Here is a 27481-nt window from a genome sequence, read left to right on the forward strand (position 1 = left end):
GCTGGACGTGCGGCCGCCAGACACGCCACCCCCTCCACGACGCTGGAAACATAGTGGTCCTCATCGTCGAGCGGCCCGCTGTCCTCGCCGTTGTGCGCCATGGCTAATATCGCACGTCTCTTGTATCTGCCTTGACAAGAGGTGTGTGCATTACAGAAGGAAGCAACGTCATGGCGCCCTGTTGCTGCCAATGCCACAACAATGCCAAGGTGTGTAGTCTTTCTTCGGTTTATCTCTCCCTATGCTCTCAATTTTATAGCTAATTGAACAAGATATGACTGCTGCATAATTGATGACCTAGATCTGGAATTTGATATGATTAGTATCGTTATCTAGCAGTGAATTTGGGATGTAAATTGGCTAAAGCAATCACATTTTATTCATTTTTTTGAGAGTACATATATTTGCCTAATTCTTCTTCGTATTGGCTACAGTGGCTACCTAAATATTTCTACCTTTTCTAGATACGAAGAATTCTCTAGAAAATATGGATGACTTCTATGTTGATATGTTAAAGAAATATTGAAGTATATGTTTTTTGGGGGGGCAGTATGCGTGTATATATGCCTGATTTTAAGAGGTAGTCTAACACTATGATTCATAATCTAACATTGTTCTGTTCTAGGTCACAAATGACCAATACCATTGTGATGGATGTGCTATATACAGGTAACTACCATACTGACAGGCAGTCTTTCACTTAGCGCTCAAAAGTCTAACTTTTGCTAAATGTTCAGAACTAGTGGTGCACATAACTTGTTTCATTGTGATAAATGTGGTAAGTTTCCGCACAAACTTCTTTCCGCTAATGTTCCATTGCATGTTGTGCAACAAAGATTTTATGCAACAAAGATTCACTTATGCTCTTGTTGCCATCCAACAGGGTGTTGCTACAACAATGTCATGAAGGATTCCCACTGCTCTGTCAAAAGAGCAATGCATCCCAACTATCCTGTCTGTTTCGAGGTGCGAAACCATCATTTCAATTAAACATCACTCTGAACTTTCCAGTTTTATGATTTTGAGAAGATTCCCCTCTCTTGTTTTGTACTATATATACTACTGAGGGTAAGGAGCACGGTGTCACCTAGGAAACGCTAATTCCACCACCTAATAATTGCACAGGCACACAAATAAAACCGTCTGCAGTTGACGGTACCGATTACCTCCAAACAATGCACAAGATCATACATCAGACCATACGGGCGAGGATGATATTTTCTTTATTACATTTATCTATTTTTGTTTTTTTGTATGCCATTATGTTTCTCTCATCATATATATGGTCGTGTTGCACATACTATGATAAGGATGTCATATTTGAGGAGGACGAGGATGAGGATGAGGCGTATTTTTTTGTCGGACAAAGTACACCACGCAATAGTAAAAATATTCTTTCACAAACTTTCTTTCGGTGCATAAGACATCAAAATTTTGTCCGAAGACGACGAGGAAGGAACCGACATCGAGCATAATCTCGACACAGATGAGCAAGAGAATAGTGAGCCTGAGGCCCCAGATCCGTACGACTGGGTCTATGCTAATGTTGTCAGAGTCGCACATACAAGGAGTAAGTATTACACTTCTGACTCCATATGAAAATAACATATGTTAATCTGCAAGCAACAGGTGCACCAAGATAGAAATGACACATGTGCTTATTCAAACAAGGTAAAAAAACACATCATAAAAGGGAACATAGTAAATTTTATTTCTTTACTAGATATAAGTGCATTGATACATTTGAAATCACATATAATGATAACTAGCTCCTGCATGTTCGAGCCAAAAATAGTTGATTTCTGATTCTGATCATAGTATTAACTTTTTCATGTGTGCAATGTGTAGGAAGCAACTACTAGACATTAAGGCCTCGTTTGGGAGGGCTCCAACCAGCTTCGGCCTGTACTATAGCATGTAGGAGCTGGAGCCAGAGAAGCTTGATTTTCTAGCTTCGGGTACTCCTCTGCTCTTAGTGAGAGAAAGAGGAGAGAGAGAAATGGCTCCTACGAACAGTGCGGCTATAGTGCTGCCATCAGAGGAGCTGGTCGAAGCTGGCCAAACGGGCTCTAAGCTGTACAAGCAAAGCAAGTGTTAGGCATATTGTCGTGTCCTAATCGGAGGACCATTGTGGTGTTATCCACACACTATGATGCCGCCCTCTCTGTGACTATGCTAATTTCATAAACTTTTTTTTATTAAATGTCACTTTAACATTCTTATTTATTTTTTATAATATTGTTATCTTATCGTGCGATCTGTGTATTTTTAATATAAATTGTTAGTTATCCTATAGCAACGCACGGACACGCTACCTAGTAGTTATCATAAAACCTAACATCTCAAATAGTTAGACTATAAAAACATCAACAATGTTGATCTAGATAATAGTGTTTATAGGTATGACCCATATGAGTAGGCAATCATCGTGGTTATATTTCACAACTTTGAGCCATATATATACTAGTCTATAAGATCGCTCATTATCAACGAAATATGGTTGATAGTGTAGCTAGGGGTATGCCCAAGGTAGTAGATTGTCCGCAGACAGGTGCGTAAGATACGAACTTCTGGTGACGCAAGACAAAAACACAGATTTTATCTATGTTCGGCCGCCGTGAGGGCGTAACACTTACGTCCCGCATCTGATTGTATGATGATATGACATGTAGTATGTTCTAAAGGGGATCCTTGCTCACCCTTATATAGTCCGGGAGGCAAGGTTATAAATTTTGAAACTGATCCTTGTCGGTTACAATTGCCATAGATAGCTAGATATCAATTCCTATTCTAACAGACAAGAATCCTCCTTGATCTCCAAGTCTGCTTTCCTTCCTGGCATAGGACTTCGAGTAGAGTAATCAAGCCATACGTCATCTTCTAATGGGCCAACTTCTTTTAGCACGAATCTGCTCAAACATAGTCGTAAGGTTATAGGGGTTCGTACCACCACACCTAGTCCCCAAGCTTCATGTATTGTGATACGACACGGCACCTTAAGCTCCTTCGACCAGTGAGGCTTGACGTATCCATCCGGTAGGAAAGTTGCCCGAGCAGTTGCGATAGTATTTGAGCCAGCTCAAAAGATAATTGACCACCATTCTTTCACCCTTCTTATTGATGTGCCTGTCATTCTTTCACCCTTCTTATTCTTGTGCAACGTCAACTTCTTCTTTCTCTTCTTCTTTTTATATCCTGTCAAGGGCTCTATGATGTCACAAAATTTGAAAGGGCAATGCGCTGCTGTCGATGAAATATGGTCGGTAGTCTATCTAGGGGTATGCCCAAGATAGTAGATTGTCGGCAGACAGGTGCGCAAGCTACGAACTATGATTAGGACATCCAAACTATGCACGCTCGTTCAAGTCCAAATGCTACACATCAAGGTCCACTTATAAGAAGCCATGCCAAGAAGCTACAAGAGCAGGTGAATTCTTTCCTTAGTGACTGTAATTTTCATACTTCTAAGAATATTATACTATCTAAGTGCTCTACATTGGTTGTACCTAGAAATATATTTGAAGAGGAGGAAGAGACACTGCTATAGAATGGTGACATCAGAAAAGTAACACGCATGAAGGTCCGGATGCCCGAAAGTGATCCCATGAATTTTCAGACGAATGTTAGGACCTCAGAAAGAAGCAGCCATAAGTCTCAACTCCGTGAAGCTTTGGAGGCCCATGAGAACATTTTGGAAAGCTCATCAAGTGCACTTTCCAATTCCTCAATCCCCACCTGATTTGGACATTGCCATCAAGAGTTATGTTTGGATTAGTCAAGACTGCTTAGAAGGTCAATAGTCTATCTTGACAGAATGTTGGTTCAACGTGCCATACAAAACTATACTATTGATGAAAGCTAGTCGGCAGTCTACCTTGGGGTATACCCATGGTAGTAGTTTATCGGCAGACAGGTGCGCAAGCTACGAACTCGATGGTGACGCAAGACACAGACAAGGTTTTTATCCAGGTTCGGCCGCCGTGTGGGCGCAATACCTACGTCCTGTGTCTGATTGTATTGCTGTGGATTGTGTTGAGTTGAGATGATCTATCTAGGGGGGTCCCTTGCCTCTCCTTATATAGTCCAGAGGGCAGGGTTACAGATATGGAAACTAATCCTAGCCAGTTACAATTGCCATAGATAGTACGATATCAATTCCTATTCTAACCGACTAGAATCCGGCTTGATCTCCACATCTTGTTTCCTTGCGCGAAACTCCGAGCAGTTGGATCAAGCCTCGAACTTGTCTCGTAATGGGCCAAGCCTCCTAGCCCAAGTCTAGCCGTAAGGGTATAGGGGTTTATACCCCCACAGCTAGTCCCCGAGCTCCATGTATTATGATGTAACACGCCGTCTTGAGCTTCTTCGACCAGTAAGACTTGGCATCTTTGATAACCTGGAAAGTCGCTTGAAGAATTGTAACGATATTTTGACCAGTCTTGAAAACCAGTTGATCAACATCGAAGAAGCTGGTTGTTCGAAGAATGCATGGTGCTCTTAAGAAAAAATATTTCTTTCCCGGTGAAGTGTGCCCACTTTACTTTTCTACATAGTAAAGTCTTTCAAAAAGTAGCAAATTCACCGCAAGGTGAAGTGTGCCCACTTAGTCCCTGAGCCTGGTATTAGGTGACGTAGGCATGTGGTGCCAGTGTCAAAAAAGAAAAAGTCTTCATAGAAAATCTGATGCTAAGATGCATCGCCAGATGCATCGTACCGATGTAGTCCCCGAGCTTGCTGGAAGGCGTAGTATGAGCCTTGTAGCAAGGTCAAAATAGTTAAAATTATTCGATTAGACATTATGCAATTGGATTTTCCAAGTCGAGGGTGCATCACACTTGTTTGTGACTGAATGTAAACAACCAATCTAGTCGGGGGAATTGATCGGCCAGTCCCCGAGCATATCATGCTCGGTGTTCGGTACAGTCCCCAGATTGTCGTTTGAGCAAATTGGTCGACCAGTCCCCGAGCATATCGTGCTTGGTGGTCGGTACAGTCCCCAGATTGTCGATTGGGCAAACTGGTCGACCAATCCCCGAGCATATCGTGCTCGGTGGTCGGTACAGTCCCCAGATTGTCGATTTGGTAAACTGGTCGACCAGTCCTCGAGCATATCATGTTCGTCTTAGCCGAAGATCATGCTTATCTTTTGAAAAAATCGTATCGCCGTATTAATGTGCGATGTGACGGAGCGTCCTGCCATATTGTCAGTCTGTTGCATAAAAAGGGGCGCCTGCTAACTGTGCAGCCGCTCTTTGCACGGTCCAAGAAAAGGAAACCATCAATCATTCAGAAAGGCCACCAAATTAACTGCGATAATTCTTGAAAACCGAAATGCCACAACTGCCGCAAGATCCGCCCACTTACCCAAAATGCGAGATGTGGGAAAGGTGGGTTTGCTATTATAAAAGGCTCGATGTTGCGTCCATATTGTTTACCCAGCGGTTGCATAACAGCCTCCTGCCTTTGCCATCTTGAGCATCCTCAACACCCAGTTCAAAGCTCTTCCTGCTACGTCAATGGCGAAGAGCGACTCGAAGAAGAGGGCTGAGATGATGGTCAAGGAGTGGAAAAAGTCTCGGAGCAGCCAGAGGGAGAGAGTTACCCCGACCCCCGCGCCGGTGAGATCGCAGTATTTGAGGATTACTTCAAAAGGGGATTTGGGGTTCCCGTTCATCCTTTTCTCCATGGTCTTGTCCTTTACTATGAGATCGGGATTTGCATTCTGCACCCGAACTCTATTCTCCTTATCTCCACCTTCATCCATCTGTGCGAGGCCTATGTTGGGATAGAGCCACATTTCGATCTCTTCCGTCATCTATTCTATTTGAGGAAGAAGGGAGCAGTTGGAGGCTCCAAGATTGCAGGTGGAGTATACTTCAATCTTCACGACGGGATGAAGAGCCGCTACCTCAGCTGCCCATGGAACACCTCCCTCACCGAGTGGTACAAGAGGTGTTTCTACATCAGGGAGGAGGGAGGAGCCGGGCAGCGCCACGTTCTGCGACGTTGGCTACGTCCCTGAGAAGAGGGTTAGCTGGACAGATCGTCCAGAGTATACTGGTCAAGAGTCAGAGCTGATGAGCCTGATCGACTGGTCCCGCCTGGATGGACCAGGAGTGGTCGAGAATTTCCTCGCCCGATGAGTGATGCCTTGCCAGAGGATGGTGCACTCGGTGTACGAGTACGCGGGAAGCCAAGACCCGACCAGGATGCACCGGGATAGCTTGGAAAAATCAGAGGTCCAGCGGTTGATGAATGAGTTATTCAACCTAGCTGACAATAACTTCGTTCGAAGTGATGACTGGATGCATGCGTTCAAGCTAGGCCGACCAGCTCCTAAGGTAAGTGAATACTTTGGTTTATTTGTATTGCCATTTGATTTTTGTAGCCTGTTGATTGATGACTTGTCGCTTTTGTATCACAGATAGGAGATATTGACCGGTGCTCGGTGTATGTGTCGCTGGTACCCGGTATGGATCATCCTACTGGGGTAGACCCACCGGCGGACGATGCTGCTCGGTGTCCCCAATACACAAGCAGCGACGAGGACCAGAGCCGTCCAGCGCCGACCACGGATGATAGAGTGGCTGGGAAGTGGCCAATGGCCGTGGAGCCATCCCCCACAGAAGCAATTCCAGCGGGGACGGCTCCAGACCCTTCGATGGGCCAAGGCTCGACCAGCCATGCCCACAAGCGTCGCCGGCTTGTGAGGATCGTCGACGACGACAACGAAGAGGACGAGACTCCTCCGTCCTTGGTCTGGAGACCGCGCAGTCGCCCTGACGTTGCACCGATCGACACTGGTCGGGTAACCAGTGATCCGCCTGCCACGCACGCCGAGCCGATACGTCTTAGAGCAGAAGCAGCAGCGGCGACTCGGAGGACCAGGAGAAGGTTTTTGACAGCGACGCACCGGACCTCCAACCTGTACGTTTGAAAACATGTCTTCTGCGCTCTCTTTGCTTCTTACGAAGTTTAATGTTGCTATGGTAATTTGTATTGACTCTTCTTTGCTAGTGCGGCCTAGGATGTTGATCCGAGCAATGTTGCCGGCTTGAGGACAACCGAGCCGGCAGTTGCCGACATGGATGCCGCCGAGCAGACCGCCCGCGAGCAACCCGTGGAGCGGCCTACGGTTGTGGCCGTGGCGGAGACCGCCGAGGAGGACCCGGTTTAGGACAAGGCTGGGGCGAGTATCCCGACAAGGGGTGATGAGACAGCAGGGACGCCTCTCCCGAACAGCGTTGCGGAGGAGGGAGATAAGGTACCGACCCCTCCTCCAGCTGAAGAAGAGAGGGCCCCAACTCCAGCCCTAGCGGAGGCTTCCACGCCGGAGGGCTCCCCTAGCCGGGGTAAGGGTCCTATGATACCCGTTACCGTGGCTGGGGGTAGCGCGGAAGGCGAGGAGGCCCAGGCAGCCTCCGATGACGAAGTGGAGGAAATCTAGGAGCGTCCCCGCGATGGCCGCCAACATGTCTACGTGTGGTGCCAGTGTGGGGACCCCTAGGCCAGCCACGAGGAGATCGCCGAGACCGAGGAGGCGGCGAGGGCAGAGCGCGCTGCTAAGCGGCTTGTTGATGAAGTCAAAGTGAGTAGTCGTACGTTCTGCTGGAGTATGTATATATTGTTGTTTGTTCACTGTGTGATATGTATATTTTCATAGGGTGCAATGAAAACGGCGAAGTACCGAAAAAGGTGCTTTGACCAAATTGAAGGTGTGGTCGTCGAGAACAAGGCCTTAACCGCACTGGTGGACCGAATTCGGCTGGAGGTAGAAAGGGAGGCGGCTGAGAAGGTGGCTTAGGAGGAGCGGCTGCTGGACGTGAATCGGTGACTAGCCGATAAGGACCGTGAGAAGAGGGGTAAGTCGTGTGATCCGAGCATTTGCAGTTAACCGCGTGGTCGGTTTTGATGACCAACAATTGTTGCTTCAGGTCTGGAGGAGGAGGTCAAGTGTCTCCGAAAAGAGAGAGACCAGCTTGACTAGGAACGTGCCAGTGCGCTGGAGACCGAGTGCAAGGTTTGCGAGGAGCTAAAGACCAGGAGTCGAGAGCTGGCTGGTAAGAGCTGCTTTGTCCTTTTCGACCATGCAGTTCTCTTTCCTTTTTATATTGCCGTTGCGTGTTGCTGACTGTGTTCTTGGTTTTTCTTGAAATCTTTGCCATAGTGCTTAAAGCCAACACTAAGAAGCATCTCGATGAGCTGGTCAAGGAACGGGACTCCTAGAAGATGAACTGCTTCAAACTCTGGAAAGGAGTTGCCCCGGTACTTGACCTGATCAGCCCCGAGCTCCCTGAGGACCAGCCCCGTGCACCGAAGCTGACCTCGGTCGAGAAGGCGCACCAAGCGTGGGGCTGGCTTCAACAGTTCATCAAGGATGCCGGGGAGTTTGCCGGAGCACACGTCCTCAGCATGGTACGCGCTCACTACCCCCTAATCGATCTATCCCGGCTAGAGAGGGGATATCCCAATGAGGTTGGTCCAAAGGAAGGAGATGGCCTTCGCGTCGGCCTGCTCGACCTATCGTCGACGGTGATCGGCGATATAAACCTCTACAGGACGTCAACTCCCTCCGATCAGCCAGGATCAGATAGGTCAGCCAAGGAGTTGTCGGGGCATCGATTGAAGCAGATGGTGTTGGGTATTTTAAACGCAAACAGAAAAATCTGCAAGCGCACGGATACCGATGTAGCTTTAACCCGGGAGTATTCCAGAGTATTGATTTTCCACAGAGAATGTGAGTGTACTAATTAAGAATCAAGATCGCCCAAGGATAACTATATAATTGTTTTTGGTGGGAAGAGAGGAAGTTTCTTGAGAGTTCTCTAGTTGATCTAAGAATCAAGAATTACTTCAAGATTATCTATATCGGGACATCAGAGCACTAACCACAGAAAGAGATGAGAAGGGGGCTAGGAAGGTCTGACTACGGTCCTACAAACAGATCCGAACGTGGTGGAATACGTCGACCGTTGGGGCTGTCACTACCCTAAGGCTACCACAACAATCCGCAGGATTGGGTGCAATTCCAGGTAATCACAAGACTCAACACCACGTCTAATCTATTAATTACTACTCTAGCATTATAAAGACTAGAGCACTTGATGCAAGCGGGAATCCAATAAATAACTTGAATGTAAATAAAAGTAATTAAAGAACTCAGGAATTATGAATTGAAGAACCTAGAGAACGATGAAGAACGAACCAGTTGCTGCAAAAGTACAATGTTGAGGAAGATCCGACAGATCTGGCTCCTCTGCTCTCCTCTTCCCTCTTCCTATTTTCTAGATTACAACTAGAACTAGAGGAACTAGAACTAGAACTAGATGAACTAGAACTAGATCTAGATGAACTAGAGGTAGAACTAGAAGAACTAGAGGGATCCTCTCTACTTGGATGAAGAATTGAAACCCTAGCTTTGATTCTGTAGAAGAGGTATGCTCTCCAGGGGCCAGGGGGTCTGGTTTTATGGTCCCTTCAAGTGAATCTGGGCCGTTAGATCAAACCGACATTGATTGAACGGTTATCCTTGATCCTTTAGGTCGGTGGGGCAATATTCCGAAAGAGAGTCCTAATTGGACTCTGGTTGAGGGCGGGCGCCCTGAGGACTAGGGCGGGCGCCCTATGCCTGAGCCCTCTCGGCCTCCGCTTCGTTCCCGTGGCTTCTGGAGTCTTCTAAATGATTGAAAATTACGCGGCACATTAATATCTCTATGTAAACCCGACGTGTGGGCCTTTCTTCCATAATTCTTGATAACCCCCTGCAGAAATAGACAAACACCAAAACTCGTGGAATTCTGTCAGATAAAACCCTAAGTCTAGGTGTTGGTTCCATTTAGATCATTTTCCATGATTAGTTGAATTTTAAATGTGAGCATTAAGGACCGTCAACAAGCTCCCCCAAGCTTAACCTTTGCTCGTCCCTGAGCAAAGATGAACTGAAGAGTTTCTACAGTGGTTTCATGCCTTAAAGATACACATGCGTTCAAACAAGATCTCATCTCTAGGTTAGGGTAAATTGTTAAGATTTAAACTTACTCATTTTACCTTCCACAATGGGGCTTGTAACCGTCACTTGTGTCTGGAGCAGTTAAAAGATAGAACGGTCTAGTCAAGCACCATGTCTCTTGTTCTTCGATTAACTATAGCTCTGGAGTTTTTGAAGATTTTCAAATAAAACTCAGAGATTCCTTGTATGACTCTCTCTAGTCTCTCTTTTGTGGTATTTCTGGATCCTTACCAAAGCAGTAATGGTGTATGCCTTCTCTCAAAGTATGTGGTATTTTTGGTATGAGGCATAGTGGCATTGCCTTCTCTCTCACCCTACTCTAATAAGGCTTTTGATATCTGGAGCTCATAGGTGGGAGACAGCTAATACATACTTACAAGACATTTATTGCGTAGTCAAACCATGGATCCAGGAGAACAAGTCAATAAATCAAATCAAGATGTGCATGTGTGGCGAATGAATGATGTATGGTGATGATGGTGATGACAATGGTGAAAGTCTAATTCTACTTATGCTCTTTTGAGGGGATACATACCTTTCTTGCTCTTTTGAAACTTTTTGAGGAGAATGAGATGCTCTATATTTTCTTTTTCTTTTCTCTCAGGTGGGTATCTTGTACCCCTAATTCTACTGTCACACACTTGTCCATTTTTACCTCTCGTCTCACTTTTTCTTTTCTTTCGAGGTTCCGGGCACTTGCCCCTTTTTATTTCCTCATATCCTTTATTTTTCTCTCTTTTTTAGAGCACTCGTCTCCTGAAATAATATAGCAAGTGGTAGTAACCAAGATTACTTGAGCATTTATTTCATAGGAGAAAAACAGAAATGTTTTTGGCTATTCTCTCCCGGATTAGGAGTAGAATATTTTTAGGTGGTTCTAGAGACGGAAATGAGTGGATGTATGTGGATGCGTACTTCCAGAGTAGAAGCAGCATGTATGAGTGAACGTGCAAGTGAATCTTGATTTAACCACATGACAAACTCCTAAGGGTCTACACAGCTTGACCACACTCAATGCTCATAAGTAGTAAAGTAAATGTGTGGTTCATAGTCTAGCAAGCATGTGTATATGGCTGTGGTAGGAATTTACACTCTCATTAAACTCATCATGCAACATTTTAAAGATTTTCAAAGATAAAATTCTCCAGAATTCTAGCATCTCTAGGAACAGATAAACAGCAGCTCAACCTTCCCATATCATATCCGTTAACGACTTAGACTTTAGATCAAGTACTCTTCCCACAAGTTCAGGTTTAGAGCAAATGTTAATTAATAACAGTCATGCCTAAACTTGAGAGAGATTTCAATTTTGAGAACTAGTCATGGTAGAGCAACTATTCATCATTTCCATTTGAGAGCTTATCATGAGGGTTTATAGCAAATTTTATTTATTTATTTAGCAAACTAAGCAAAGATATATATATAAGCACAAAATCTTTATTTGGGTTTATATGATTATGCATCTTTTTATTATTAGAGTAAAGTATAAATGTGAGTAGAATACTTAGCTGGATAAATGGGGGTGCTCTCCCCCAAGCTGGATTTGACGCAATTTCTTCTGATGTAGCTAGCAGGTGGCGGAGGTGTATTTGAATGTCAGCAGCACCCTGACAGTGATTAGGATGTCCTCCGTCTACTAGTCTTCTTTGATCATTGACTTCTGTGGAGCTCAAATAGACAACAAAGCTTTGTGGAACTAGTTAAGTGTTAGCATAAATATCTAGCCCTTATCATGTTGAGACTCCTCAATAAATGTTACTCTCTTTAGTAGGATCACAATCTTATTTATATTTTCATTTTTATAGGACAGGAATATATTTACTTTATTTTTATGCCACCACAGTGAATGTACTTATGGGTTTTATGCCATGAGCATACTCACATGGGGCTTACTATTTTTAACATTTTTATTTTCTTTTCATGATGATATGAACCTGATTAACTAAGCAAACTATTTTAAAAAATTTAAAGGAAAAGGATAACTACCAAGTTTACCTCTTGGCAAGGCGTTCGGTGTTTTTAAGTCCTCCGAACAGGATTCTCCATTTTCTCAATCGTCCTGGGATTCGCTGGATGGCGTAGTCGGTGGTTTCGGCGGCGCCTGCTCTTCATGTATAACTATCTTCTCTCTACACACCTGACTCGGTGCTACGGTCAGGACAGTTCTGTTCAAGTTGTATGTCTTCAGACCTTATCACTTCTCCTTCGTAGTCTGCCCATCCATCCTTGATGATTTGCCTCCTCTGGTTGTGGTTGCGTCGTCTTCTTATTGTCCTGACCTGCTTAGAGTCTTTAACTATATAGTTAGAGTCAGTAAAATAGCGGCGTACCTTCTCAGAGGAGAAATACATGTGGACTTCTCTGGTTCCAATGTATATGATTGCTTTAACGGTGCTAAAGAACGGTCTTCCAAGGGTGATGGGTGGATTGTACTCGTCTTCTCCCATGTCAATAACCTTAATCATCTGGAGCTGAATGTATGTCGGTTCTAGGGGCATGGTTCTGAATAGGAGCTATTAGGTGACTGGGTCGTCCTTTTTGGTCAGGGACGGTGACTTGAGTTGACGATCTTGACCTCCTTGAGCTGCAGTGACCATCTTAGCTAACTCAGTCCACATTTGCTTGTTCCTGTTCCTCCTGTTGGTCCTCTTCCTTGGTTCATGTCGGGAATGCTCTGAGATTTGTGTAGTCTTGTTCTTGTAGGAAAACGTCTCCTTCCTCCCCTTGATGTAGAACCTGATCTTGGCAGCACTAGCGTAGATGATAGCTCCCGAGGTGTTCAGGAATGGCCTCCCTAGGATGATGGGTGCCCTCCCATCAATACTAGTCTCTATCACCACGAAGTCTGCTGGAGCGTACAAGGTACGAACTCAGACGTGGAGGTTCTTCAATATTCCCTTTGGGAAACTTAGTGTCCGATCTGCAAGCCTGGGCATAATGTTGACGCTGGAGCCAAAGTCGTAGAGTGCTTCTAGAAGTCCACCATGCCGATGGAGATCGGGATGTCGGGGCGTCCTGGATCGCCTCTAAGTAGTTAGGCCTCTATTGATTCCAACCTTGATTTTGTTGAGGATGGTTGTAGTAGTAGTTGTTGTTGATGTAGTTTACGGCCTCAAGCATCTCAGGGCAGTGATTGCCTGAGTGTCCAGTATCTCCAGTGTGTTTGTGCTCGTAGATCTAGGTTCTTCACTTGGCGGAGTCTAGGACTTGTAAAAGTCCTTCATATTTTGCTCGAAGTGTACCTGCTCATAAAGACAAGGCAGAGATCAAGTGCATGGGCCCTGTTGGTGGAAAACACCAACAGAACCAAAAGTGTATTTGTTCTTCTCTAACCTCAAGCATAGTGAGCAAGACAAAGTTGATGGATAATAAGATCATGAGTGTAACATTTAAAACATTTGTCAGATCAGGTGGCTCAACCTAATGGAAAGATAATCTATCTATATTTATGTTTTGTTTATATTTTCCAAAGATTGCGTGTGCTACATTTTAGCTCATATGAATAGGAGTGTGGGATCACAACGGTGGAAGGACTAAACATATTGAATCGATTGGGTTGGTTAATCTAGAGTTGTAAATCATACATGTTTGTCTCTTTTATTTATGTGAACGCCAGAACCAAGGAGAAGCTTTATAAAAGTGATAGTCAAGTACCTTAAGATGTTACCTTACTTGAAGAGTGATGGTACAATATCACCTTGTGGAAGCTTTCCTTTCTTAGCGGTTGTGCATCATGTTTGTGGCACCCTCCATAGATCATCTCTTGTGAGCTATGCCTTCCTTGTGTAAATTGTTAAACTTCATGTGCCTCTCTCTTTGTCTCCAATGTGAGTTTGTTTCAAGACTTCCCAGGTCGATATTGAAAGTTTTCCTGCAGGGGTTAGTCCAACAAAATATCCAATATCTACTATAGCATACTATCGGCTCAAAGATCAACCTAGACACCATGTCTAATTTGATTTAGGAGGGAATTTTAACCTAAGCACCATGCTTAATTTAAACTCCCTTGGAAGTAAGATCATTGGCCCTAAACTAAGCACCATGCTTAATTAAGAGATAAATGAAACTACTCCAAACCTAGACATATACTAAAGCAAATAAAGGTAGCATGAGAGCATTTATAGAGATCTACTAAAGTGGAGATGAAGTAGTGTGATTAGTATTTAACAAATTGAGCATGTCTCAAAGGTAGGAACAACCAACATAGCAACATGGCAAAGAATGTTTTTATGTAAAGTACTCCCCCAAGCTTGAATTTTGCAAAATTCAAGTTTGGATGAATTTAATTCAATGTTGTATGATGATTGGTTTGACATACCTTGTGCTTGTCATTCATCCGATCTTCTTGCTCCAATCCTGAAAAGGTTAGTGACAAGAATACCCGAAGGAATATTTTTACAATTATACTTATATGCTCAACACACAAGGCAATGTTGCAAATAATAAAAAGCTCATGTTACTATCTGATCAGTGCTTGTTTTAGGACACTAAGCTTGTCCTTGGGAAACCATCAATTTATGTCGGCGAAGTGGTTTCCCCTCCAATGCTGACCTATATCAAGTTCAACTCCACGAGATCTACAATATTTAATATAGACATATGCATCGACAACCGCCCTTTTAAAGTTTTTATAAATAGAAAGTCTGTGGGGGTTGGAGATCTCGAATGTGGTAATGTTGGAAAAACCAATGGATTTTGAAGATGTTGCATATGAGCATGGAGTAAATGAAGTGGCTATGAAATAAATTCCATGCTCATTAATGCTTAGAGTGAAATCCATGTGGTAAATGGTGAAAATGGTAAGGTGAGTGTGGTAAAAAAGGAAAAGAAAAACGATACACGGACGACTTGGTTCGAAACTAGCACAACTACCGTTCCGCGGCAACGGCGCTAGAAAGCTTGTTGGGTATTTTAAACGCAAATAGAAAAATCCGCAAGCGCACGGATACCGATGTAGCTTTCATCCGGGAGTATTCCAGAGTATCGATTTTCCACAGAGAACGTGAGTGTACTAATTAAGAATCAAGATCGCCCAAGGATAACTATATAATTTTTTTTGGTGGGAAGAGAGGAAGTTTCCCGAGAGTTCTCTAGTTGATCTAACAATCAAGAATTACTTCAAGATTATCTATATCGGGACATCAGAGCACTAACCACAGAAAGAGATGAGAAGTCCTACAAACACCGATCCGAACATGGTGGAATACGTCGACCGTTAGGGCTGTCACTACCCTAAGGCTACCACAACAATCCGCAGGATTGGGTGCAATTTCAGGTAATTGCAAGACTAAACACCACGTCTAATCTATTAATTACTACTCTAGCGTTATAAAGACTAAAGCACTTGATGCATGCGGAAATCCAATAAATAACTTGAATGTAAATAAAAGTAATTAAAGAACTCAGGAATTATGAATTGAAGAACCTGGAGAACGATGAAGAATGAACCAGTTGCTGCAAAAGTACAATGTTGAGGAAGATCCGACGGATCCGGCTCCTCCTCCGCTCTCCTCTTCTCTCTTCCTATTTTCTAGATTACAACTAGAACTAGAACTAGATGAACTAGAACTAGATCTAGATGAACTAGAGGTAGAACTAGAAGAACTAGAGGGATCCTCTCTACTTGGATGAAGAATTGAAACCCTAGCTTTGATTCTATAGAAGAGGTATGATCTCCAGGGGCCAGGTGGTCTGGTTTTATAGTCCCTTCAAGTAAATCTGGGTCGTTGGATCAAACCGACATTGATTGAATGGTTATCCTTGATCCTTTAGGTCGGTGGAGCAATATCCCGAAAGAGAGTCCTGATTGGACTCTGGTTGAGGGCGGGCGCCCTCAGGACTAGGGCGGGCGCCCTGTGCCTAAGCCCTCTCGGCCTCCGCTTCGTTCCCGTGGCTTCTGGAGTCTTCTAGATGATACAAAATTGCGCGGCACATTAATATCTCTATGTAAACCCGACGTGTGGGCCTTTCTTCAATAATTCCTGATAACCCCCTGCAGAAATAGACAAACACCAAAACTCGTGGAATTCTGTCAGATAAAACCCTAAGTCTAGGTGTTGGTTCCATTTAGATCCTTTTTCATGATTAGTTGATAGTTAAATGTGAGCATTAAGGACCGTCAACAGATGGGCGGTCGACGCCTGCGGTCTCGACTAGCCAGGCGCCCGTGGCCCCGACCCCTTCGGCGGGACGAGAGAGCCGTGCGGGTGATCAGCCCGAGGAGTAGGTCTGTAGAGTAGTCTGTAGGAGTAGACTAGAAGCCGCCTAGAGGGGTGTTTATTGTAAACTTTGTATATAAAGTTTTTAATACAGTTTGATTTTTGAGAACCATGGTTTTGAGCGCTGTGAATAAATTTGCTTGAGTGATGTATCATTGAGCCATGTTGATTGCCCTTGAGGAGCTTGTCAAGGAAAATTATTGTGGCACTTGTCGAGTATTCTGCATATGTAAAAGTATATAGCAAAAAAGGAAAACTTTATTATTATTCATCAAAAAAGATTTACAAGTAAAATGCACTGAAACTTAGGGATAGAAGCGTCGTAGTTTGTCTATGTGCCAGGAGTTGGGCAGACGTGTTCCATCTGGGTACGCCAGTCTACAAGATGTAGGGCGTGTAACTTCGGCGACCACAAAAGGTCCCTCCCAGGGGGTGGATAACTTGTGCATTCCCTCCTGGCTTGTTTTCCATTTGAGTACCAGATCACCGACCACAAAGGAGCGGTCTTTGACGTTCCTGTTGTGGTATCGTCTAATGGCCTCGAGATACTTTGCTGTTCGAAGGCAGGAAGTCAGGCGTCTCTCTTCTGTGCAGTTGATCTCGAGTTCTCTGGCGAGGTCTACTGAAGACTGGTCAAAATGTTCAACTCTAGGAGATCCAAAGGCTACGTCTGATGGGAGCACTGCCACAGCCCCATAAACCATAAAATAGGGGGATACACCCGTGTTTCGACTAGGTTGTGTTTGGAGACCCCAGACCACAGCCGGTAGCTCTTTCATCCACCGCCCTAGTGCCTTGTCATTTTCTGTGTACAGCCTTTTTCTTTAGAGCATCGATAATCATTCCATTTGCTCGCTCGACTTGACCGTTGGCTAGCGGATGGGCTACCGACACGTACTTTATGACTATGCCTCTGTCATCGCAGAAGTCCCAGAATGTAGTGCCGGTGAACTGAGTGCCTAGGTCAGTGATTATGTTGTTGGGAACCCCGAATCTATGCATGATTTGATTGAGGAATTCCACAGCCTTCTCGGAAGTCGCTTTGACCAATGGCATGTACTCGATCCACTTTGAGAACTTGTCAATTAGTACGAACACGAATTTGAAATTGCCGGGAGCCGGTTTGAATGGCCCGATCATGTCAAGGCCCCAACAGGCAAATGGCTAAGACGACGGAATTGTCTGGATCTCATGAGCAGGTACGTGGGTCCGCTTGGCGAAGAACTAGCATCCTTCACAATGCCGGACCAGTTTCTCGGCGTCGGCGACTGCAGTTGGCCAGTAAAAACCTGCTCGGAAGGCCTTTCCACCAGTGTTCTAGAGGCGGCGTGGTTGCCGCAGGATCCAGCGTGTATGTCATCCAGTAACTTGATGCTGTTGTCTTGGGATATGCATTTCAACAAGACTTCTGAGTTTGTGTTTTGCGCATAAGTCTACCATCGACCAATGTACAATGTTTCATGGTGTATGGCATATGTCTCGGGAAAGCTCTTGGAGTCTAGTTTCACACCTAAGAAACGGTTTGTCATTCGGACTATCCAATGAGGAGTTATGGTTAGTTAACTCGAAACTACTCTAGAGGCCAACAGTCACGCGAAACCACGTCAGGAATCTATTCCGATGGGGCCTTTCACATTGCTAGGCCAACGGTCACGCAAAACCACTTCGGGAATCTATTTCGAGGGGGCCTGACATTTCCTTCCCTTAGAAACTCTATTTCATTTTTGTACCTATCTAGGAGGGTTGTTCCTAGTATAAATATTCCCTACCTCTAAGCTATTAGCAACCTTTGATCATTTGATAAACTACATGATATTGTAGTTGTGCTGCTGAGTGCTTTACTCAACCATTATTCTTTCTTGTTCTTCTTGGACTTGTGAAGTGAATCCTCTGGGTTCCCCTACTTTATGCTCTACGGATTCCGTTTGACTGCACTGTATTGCGTGGATTAGTTCTGGATTGTGGTTCTATAGTAATTTGGAGATCGAGTCGAAGTCTTTGTGGTTTTGGTGCCTCTCTCCCTGTCGCTTAGTCGCATCCAACCTTTGTCAGGTATAAAGCTAGTTATCTCCACTGTTCTGCAGCAAGTTATCGTATTCTTCAGCAAGTTATCTTCAATTTTAAACCTACTATCGTGAAGATCGGGCCAACCTCGAGCCGATTTATATCAATACCTATCAACTGGTATCAAAGCTTTCGTTATCATAGTAGGTCTCACAATCATCCACATATTTACCTTTAGTTTATATCTTTTTTGACTGAAGTCAGCAAGGAAAACCCCAGCCTATTTTTTAATTTTTTTTGATAATGCAAACATGTTTAAATTCGCTCCCACGGGGAGTCAAACCCAGGTCTACTAGTGCTACTTAGGTGCTCTAACCACTAGGCTAAAGGCCCTTTCGCCTTTACTTTTTCTCTCATTTGTTACTGTTTTGTTCATCACCTATAGTTCACTCAAAAAGCCAAAAAAACCTATAGCCCTTTGATGGTATTATTATCGTGTGTTTTTTGTGTTCATCAAGTTGCTAGTCACCATCGCTACATATATTGTGTCATGTTTTATTTGTTATTCACACCCCTGTTAATATAATAAAAGAGTAAAAAAATCAGAGAGAAAAAGTTTAGAGAAAAGAAAAAAGACGAAAAGAAAGATCCAAAAGAGAAATAAAAGAAGAGGAAAGGGGTTGTATTGCGGTTTGCTTACTAAAAAATTCAGTTTACATATTTAGAATCTTAATGATTTATATACCAGCAACATTATATCTTTTGAGCACATCAAACTGCTTGATTTTCAGTACCATAGCTTCCCTAGTTTAGTCACCTATAGCTCCACCAAAATTGAAACCAGGACATTCGACTCGTAATTCTTGCGACCTCGGAATCACTTCTGTTGAGCTGCTACACTATGAAAGGTCCTAATATGGCTAAAGGGGGTGAATAGCCTTTTTAAAAATTCTACAAACTCACTAGAGCAAGAGGTTAGTAAGTAACAAAGCGAAGCTTTTTGCTCTAGCTCTAATGGGGTGTTTGCAAGCCACCTATCCAACAATTCTAGTTGATATAATCACTAGGCACACAAGAGTTATGTCACTACAAGCTACGCTAGTGAACGATGCTACACAAGGCAAGACTAGCAACTAATCTAGTTACACTACTTTGCGGTAAGGATAGGATGAGATATTTATACCGTCGTGTAGGGGATGAACCAATCACCAATATGTGAACAATCAAGCACCGGGAGAATGCCAATCAAACACAATTGAGACACCAATTTTTTTCCCGAGGTTCACGTGCTTGCCGACACGCTATGTCCCCATTGTGTCGACCAACACTTGGTGGTTCGACGGCTAAGAGGTGTAGCACGAAACCTCGTCCTCACTAGGTCACCGCAAGAACTGACCCACAAGTGAGGTAACTCAATGACACGAGAAATCCACTAGAGTTACCTTTTGGCTCTCTACCGGGGAAGGTACATGACCCCTCACAATCACTAGGAGATGGCCACGAACAATCACCAACTCGTGCCAATGCTCCTCTGCTACTCCAAGCCATCTAGGTGGCAGCAACCACTAAGGGTAACAAGAAACCTCAACCAAATCGATCCCCAAGTTCCACTAGATGCAATCACTCAAGCAAATGCACTTGGAATCACTCACAATCTCACAAAGATGTTTAATCTATGAAGGAGATGAGTGGGAGGTGTTTGCTTAGGCTCACAAGGATGTCTAGTAGTCAAGAATGCCAAGAGAGTGAGCCCCAAGCCGGCCAACAACTATTTATAAGCCTCATAAACAAATAGAGTCGTTGGCTCTTTCACTCTGAAAAATTCAAGGCCACCAGGCGCACTGTAGGAGACCACCGAACGCTCAACCCCTGCGTCTGGTGCTCCAAAGCACAGCCACGTGTCCACTGAGTGCACCATGTGTGTCGATCTTTAACAGTACAAAACGAACCATCAGACGCACTCAAGTTTGCACCAGACATGTCTGGTACACACCGGTCTTGTACGCAGAGAGGTCTGCAAACACGTAGGACCACCGGACTCGCCCCACCGGATGGGCCCTAAGCGTCCAGTCCCTTACTCAGAGAGCGCTGCAAATGCACAGGGGCACCAGAATCACACCACTGGACGTGCCCTGAGCGTCTGGTGCTCTCAGTCAAAGGCACACGTAGAAGTCAACCAACACCGGTTGCGCCAACAGGGTTTAACCCACGTCCGGTGCCTAACCCTAATAGAGCGAGGCACTGATAGCACACCGGACGCATAAGCGCAGCATTCGGTGCCTCCACGGCCAGCGTCCGGTGAGTGTTTCTCAGCGAGACATACTCTGGCGACTTATCCAAACTTTCCTCCGACGTAATAGAAAATATACATTTCATTTTCCCAAAATACGTAGAGAGGAACCCAATCCCCTCTCTACCCTTCAACCTCAATCTCCTTCTCAAAGTGTGCTAACACCACCAAGTGTGTACCAACAAGTGGACGTGTGTTAGCATTTTCACAATAATTTTCTTCAAAGGAGTTACGTTAGCTCACTAGGTTCTAAATGCATGCACAAGAACAAAGACACCTAGTGGCACTTGATAACTGCTTAGCCAAAGAATTCCCCTCTTCATAGTACGGCTATCTATCCTAAATATGATCACACCCTCTATGGTGTTTTGATCACCAAAACGAAAACCCTAAGCAATACCTTTGCCTTGATCTCCATAGGGTTTTGTTTTTCTCTTTCTTCTTTTCCAAGTTGAGCACTTGATCATCTTGTGGTCATCACCATCACCACCATGATCATTACTTGCTCCATCACATGGCTTGTACCAACCTCATTAAGTCTACACACACTTAGTATAGAGGTTAGTACTAGGGTTTCATAAATTATCCAAAACCAAACTAGGGCTTTCAATCTCCTCCTTTTTGGTAATTGATGACAACCCTTTTTACAAAGATCTTTAATAAAAAAATTCTTGGATTCATGTTGCTTGCCCAAGCATTTTACCATGTGCAAAGGTTATGGACAAGTTTCACAAACCCAAATTTGTAGCAATTGCTCCCCCTACATATGTGCTAAGAGTTTGGATTTGAAAGCTTGTACATATGCTTGAATAGGAAATATAGGAGTCAATTTCTACCAAATGATGCTAAGGTGTAAAGAGTGGACCTTTGAAGCATGATACCAATCGGAGTTGCCTATATATACCATCCTTAGCACCATTAGTAACTAGACATTCACAAAACTAGAACACCCCATGAGATCAACATTATAAACAAGGTTCTAGTACCACTTGTGAAACAACTAAAAGTCTAGTTACACTACCTATGCATGCTAGTTCTTCATTTTATTAATCAAACCTACAACTAGCATACAGCACACAAGCAAGGTATCAGAGAGAAAGCTTCTAAAACTAATGCAAATGCAAGCGAACACATGTACTGCACATTTAAATGCAACATACAAGTTTATGAGCTTGCTCCCCCTACTTGTGTGCTTCAAAATTTTAATTTATCCCCTTCTTTTAACATGTAACTCCCCTATCCTTGTATTTCTTTGTAATTTCTCTCCCCTTTATCAAATCTTTGGGAAATTCTCTCCCCCTTTGTAATCAAAGACCACAAAAGGTGAGCTCAAATTTTAGATAGGTTAGTGTGAAACCATGTGAAGTGAGACCATTTTCCCAAATTAGTCCAATCTAGATTACTTGCCTAAGATATTTAACTAAGTTTGATTCAAGGACAAGCTTTTTCACACCTCCAAATAAGGGTTATCTTGTACCATGTTGAGTTAAACACTTATAGCTCATATTCTAGATCAAACACTAGGATTGCAAGCCCAATATTGACGGTTCTTATGTATGAATTTTAATTATGAAATAAATAAGGAAAAGGACCAATATACAAACAACACCTAGAATTAGGGTTTGATCTGACAGAATTCCATGAGTTTTGCTGTTTATCTATTTCTACAGGCGGTTATCAAGAAATATGGAAGAAAGGCCCACACGTCGGGTTTACATAGAGATATTAACTTGTGCGCTAATTTTCCTTGGACTAGAAGGTTCCAGAAGCCACACGAACGAGCGGGAGGCCGAGCGGGCCCACAGGCAGGGCGCCCGCCCACCTATGCTGGCCAATCAGGGTGCATCACGTGGATTATGCTCCACCGCCTTTGAGGATCAAGGAGAACCGTTCAATCAAGGTCGGTTTGATCTGACGGCCCAGATTCATTTGAGAGGGCTATATAAGCAAGGCCCCTAGCCTCTGGAGAAATCAAATCCCCATTATTCATTAGCATATTTTCACAGAGGATTCAGAGAGAGAGGTTCCTTAAGGTTCCAACCTCATAGGGCTTAGCATCCAATGTGAGAGTAGAATTAGTTCTACTAGATTGAGAGAGATAGAGTGGAGGTGTAGATCGGAGGAAGCCCGGCCTGTCGGTGTCTACTCCGAGGTTGAACCTGTGGGATCAAGTCTCCAAACCCGAGGCTTGCTCATAGGATTCTTCAGTATTTCGACTTCTTAATTCTAGTAAGTTCTTTGTTTTATTGTTCTTTGGTTTATGAGTTTATTTTGATCTCTTTGCGTAGAGTTTAGAGTAATCATCTCTAGCGTAAACGTGGTGTTTTTGCTAGGATACTCATAGATATCCCCTGTCTAGCCGGACCGTGGTAGTAGCGAGGAACGTGACATTTTCGAGTTACCTTTGTAGCCCATAATCCCGTTAGCAGGATCAATAGGGTTCATAGGTGCGGGTTGAACATCCTCTGTGGTGTCTAGATTCCGTGAGCCTCCCCATCAGAACAGTAGATCATCCTTACCAAGGTTAGAACGAGGGTGCAGTTGAAGTCTTCTCTATACATCACTCACATGGAGTCATAGTGGTTGTAGCCTAAAGGTTAGTAGTAATAGACCTAGTTAGTCAGATGCACGCTTTCTCCTAGTGGTAAAAATATAAATATGATACTCTGGATAACATCCCGGGTGAAGTGCTCACCGATATCCGTGCGGTTGCGGATTAATTCCTAATTGCTTTACCAAATACCAACAAGCATTTCTAGCGCCGTTGCCGGGGAGAAAGACGGTTTGCTGAGATAACCTTGAGTCTTACTACTAGCTTGTATTCATACTTTTATCTTTTCTTATCTTTTTATATTCTTTATTTTCCTTACTCTTACCTTATGGAAAACCAAGATTCTAAATCGATCTATCAATTTGCAACACCTTCGGAAGCTGACCTTTTACCATGGGAGTCATCATAGCCTATCCAAACATCCCAGTATAGGTTAAGTTCTAGGTTGATTGCCATGATTCAAAACCTATCTTTTTTAGGAAAGGAAGACGAAAACCCTAACCTTCATATTAGGGATTTTGAGCAAACATGTGATTGTCTTCGCATTGAAGGCATTTCTGATAAAACTTTACGTTGGAACCTTTTTCCTTTATCTTTGAGGGGAGAAGCTAGATGATGGTATAGTCAGAAGGTAAGTCAACAACGAAGTGAATGGGGAGTCTTACGAGCCAACTTTTGTCTAGATTTTTATTCCCTCGACCGTATTGGCGACCTTAGACTCAAAGTCCCATCTTTTTAAACAAAAAGATAATGAAACTTTGGGAAAATCCTAGAAACATTTTTCTAATCTTTTAGAATCTGGTCCAAAACTTAATCTTGAAGTCGCTGTTCTTTTATTTCACTTTTTCCGAGGTCTTCAGAAAGATCATAAACAAATGCTACATACAATGTCTAGAGGTTCTTTCTTTCGCATCCCTACTGATGACGCTAGAGCAATCCTAGATAGAATCCTAGAAGCTGAGATGGATAATACCCTTCATGATGAAACCCACGAAGCCGAAGTAGACACTCTGCCACTTTTCCATCTACTTTAGCTATCCCAAGTTCTGAGCCACAAAAGGAAGAAATTCCACCACCTGATTTCATGCTGGATATAGAATCTGATCTTTTTGCCGATTTTTGAAACATTTCAAACTACCATTCTATTGATAGACCCCAAAACGGCTATTTTAGCATTTGTTTACCAAGTGAACATCAACTGAGAGAGCTTATCTCAGTCATGAGTAGCGAATGGTTGGAGGAGTCAGAGCTTTCCTCTGATGTGATCCGTTTGGACACACCTCCTATAACTATACACTGTGCTTATGATTCTAATCAATTTGATGCTCTCTATAATCCTGTTGTGGGGATCAACATCATGTCTAAATCTTTTGCACTTAAATTATTTAAAAAACTGGTCTTAACCCCCACAACAAAGGTCATAAAGGAATCTTCGGGACGATTAGTCCCCAGTCTTGGAATTATTAATGTCCTACCCCTTATGGTAGAAGGCTCCATGGTTCATTTGAACTTCTATATCTTTGATACAGGGGACTTCGACCTGTTGATAGGACAACCTTTTAGAAGACTCCTTTATGAAGGTCAAACTGGAAAGCTACACATTTCTTTTGGAAAAGATTTTAAATTTCCAATAACGATTGCTCACTCCTTAAATAATAAGATTGAGTCTTATCTTTTGCCCGATCCTATGGAGGAGGTAAAGGCTGCATCTCTAGAGCTTTTAGATGAATCAGACTTAGAAGAAGAAGCTCCTTTCTTCATAGAAGAAGAGGCCGAACCTTCTGAATCTGAACCCTTAGACGAGTTTGCAGAAACAACTAGACCTCCCATAGAGCTTAAAACTTTACCACCCGGTCTGACCTATGCTTTCCTAAACAATAAACTAGAGTTTCTTGTGATCATTAGTGATAAACTCACTCAGGAGCAAACTCTGTTATTGATGACCATTCTTGAGAAATATCACTCAGTTTTCGGCTACTCACTCCAAGATCTTACAGGAATCAGTCCTATGATTTGTACCCATCGTATTCCGACAGATCCTTCTGTATTACCTTCTCGAGAGCCCCAACGTAGACTTAACAACGTGATGAGAGAGGTAGTTAAAAAGGAAGTTATAAAGTTGCTGCATGCAGGGATTATATATCCTGTGCCGCACAGTGAGTGGGTGAGCCCAGTTCATGTTGTGCCTAAAAAGGGGGCATGACTGTCGTTATGAATGAAAAGAACAAGCTAATTCCTCAACACACCGTCACAGGGTGGCGGATATGCATAGACTATAGGAAACTGAACAAAGCCACGAAAAAGGATCATTTTCCTTTACCATTCATAGATGAGATGCTAGAGCGATTAGCGAACTATTCGTTCTTCTGTTTCTTAGATGGATATTCAGGGTATCACCAGATCCCGATCCATCCCGATGATCAAAGCAAAACCACTTTTACATGCCCATACGGAACTTATGCTTACCGTAGAATGTCTTTTGGGTTATGTAATGCACCAACTTCTTTTCAAAGATGCATGATGTCTATATTTTCTGATATGATTGAAGAGAGTATGGAAGTTTTCATGGATGATTTCTCTGTATATGGAAAAACTTTTGATAGTTGTCTTGAAAACTTAGACAAGGATTTGCAAAGATGTGAAGAAAAGCACTTAGTCCTCAATTGGGAAAAATGTCATTTTATGGTTAGAGAAGGAATAGTGCTGGGACACCTAGTGTCTGAAAGACGTATTGAGGTAGACAAAGCTAAAATTGAAGTAAATGAACAACTACCTCCACCTGTGAATATAAAAGGAATTCGAAGCTTTCTTGGCCATGCTGGTTTTTATCGCAGATTCATAAAAGATTTTTCATTTATTGCTAGACCTCTTACTCTTTTGCTAGCCAAGGATGCTCCTTTCGAGTTTGATGATGCATGCCTAACATCTATCAATTTATTAAAGAATGCACTCATCTCTGCACCAATCATTCAACCCCCTGATTGGTCGTTGCCTTTTGAAATTATGTGTGATGCTAGTGATTATGCTGTGGGGGCAGTTTTGGGACAAACTAAACATAAGAAGCATCATGCAATTGCTTATGCTAGTAAAACTTTGACAGGAGCTCAACTTAATTATGCTACCACTGAAAAAGAGCTTTTGGTCGTTGTCATTGCCATTGATAAATTTAGATCTTATTTAGTTGGAGCTAAAATAATTGTTTACACTGATCATGCTGCACTAAAATATCTACTCACTAAAGATGCTAAACCTCGCCTGATTAGATTATCTTATTACTTCAAGAATTTGACTTGGAAATAAAAGACAAAAAGGGAGTAGAAAATTCTGTTGCTGATCACTTGTCTAGAATGCATTTTAAGAATCCACAGGAAACCCCCATCAATGATTCACTCCGGGACGACATGCTCTACGAGATTTACAGGTCTGACCCCTGGTATGTAGATATTGTTAATTTTATGGTTTCAGTGTATGTACCACCAGGAGCGAACAAGAAGAAACTTATTCAAGAAAGTCGTTCACATATATGGGATGAGCCATACCTCTTCCAAGTATGATCTTATGGCTTGCTTAGGAGATATGTGACCACCAAGGAAGGATGGAAGATCATCGACAGATGTCATTCATCACCATATGGAGGTCATTAAGGAGCATTCCGTACACATTCAAAGATCTAGCAGTGTGGATTCTACTGGCCTACAATGTATGAAGACACGAAGCAATATATCAGAAGATGTGGGCCAAGTCAAAGGCACGGAAACATAAACACAAGAGATGCCATGCCACTCACCAACAACCTTCAGATTGAGCTCTTTGATGTCTGGGGAATAGACTACATGGGTCCGTTTCCCCCATAAAAGAAGTGTGAGTTCATCTTGGTGGCAGTTGACTACGTCTCCAAGTGGGTAGAGGCACTACCTTGCAAACACACTGACAACATCAGTTCAAAGAGGATGTTTGAAGAAGTTATATTTCCAAGATTTGGAGTTCCCAGAGTAGTGATAAGTGATGGTGGAGCACACTTCATCGACAAACGCTTCAAGCACTATCTATCAAAACATGGAATCCATCACAACGTCGCTACCCCCTACCATCCTCATACAAGTGGCCAAGCAGAGACTTCCAACAAGCAAATCAAGAATATTCTTCAGAAAAACAGTCAATGAGATGGGAACGGCATGGAAGGATAAGTTACCCGATGCACTCTGGGCATATCGGACAACATACAAGACCCCAATAGGAATGTCCCCATACCAATTGGTGTATAGGAAGACTTACCACCCACCTATTGAATTAGAGTTCAAAGCACACTGGGCCATAAAGAGATAGAATATGGACCTAGATTTCGCTGGAGATCATAGAAGAGTACAACTATCAGAATTGGAAGAATGGCGAGAGAAAGCATATCACAA

This window comes from Sorghum bicolor, chromosome 9 (assembly GCF_000003195.3).
Source record: "Sorghum bicolor cultivar BTx623 chromosome 9, Sorghum_bicolor_NCBIv3, whole genome shotgun sequence".
NCBI classification, from domain to species: Eukaryota; Viridiplantae; Streptophyta; class Magnoliopsida; order Poales; family Poaceae; genus Sorghum; species Sorghum bicolor.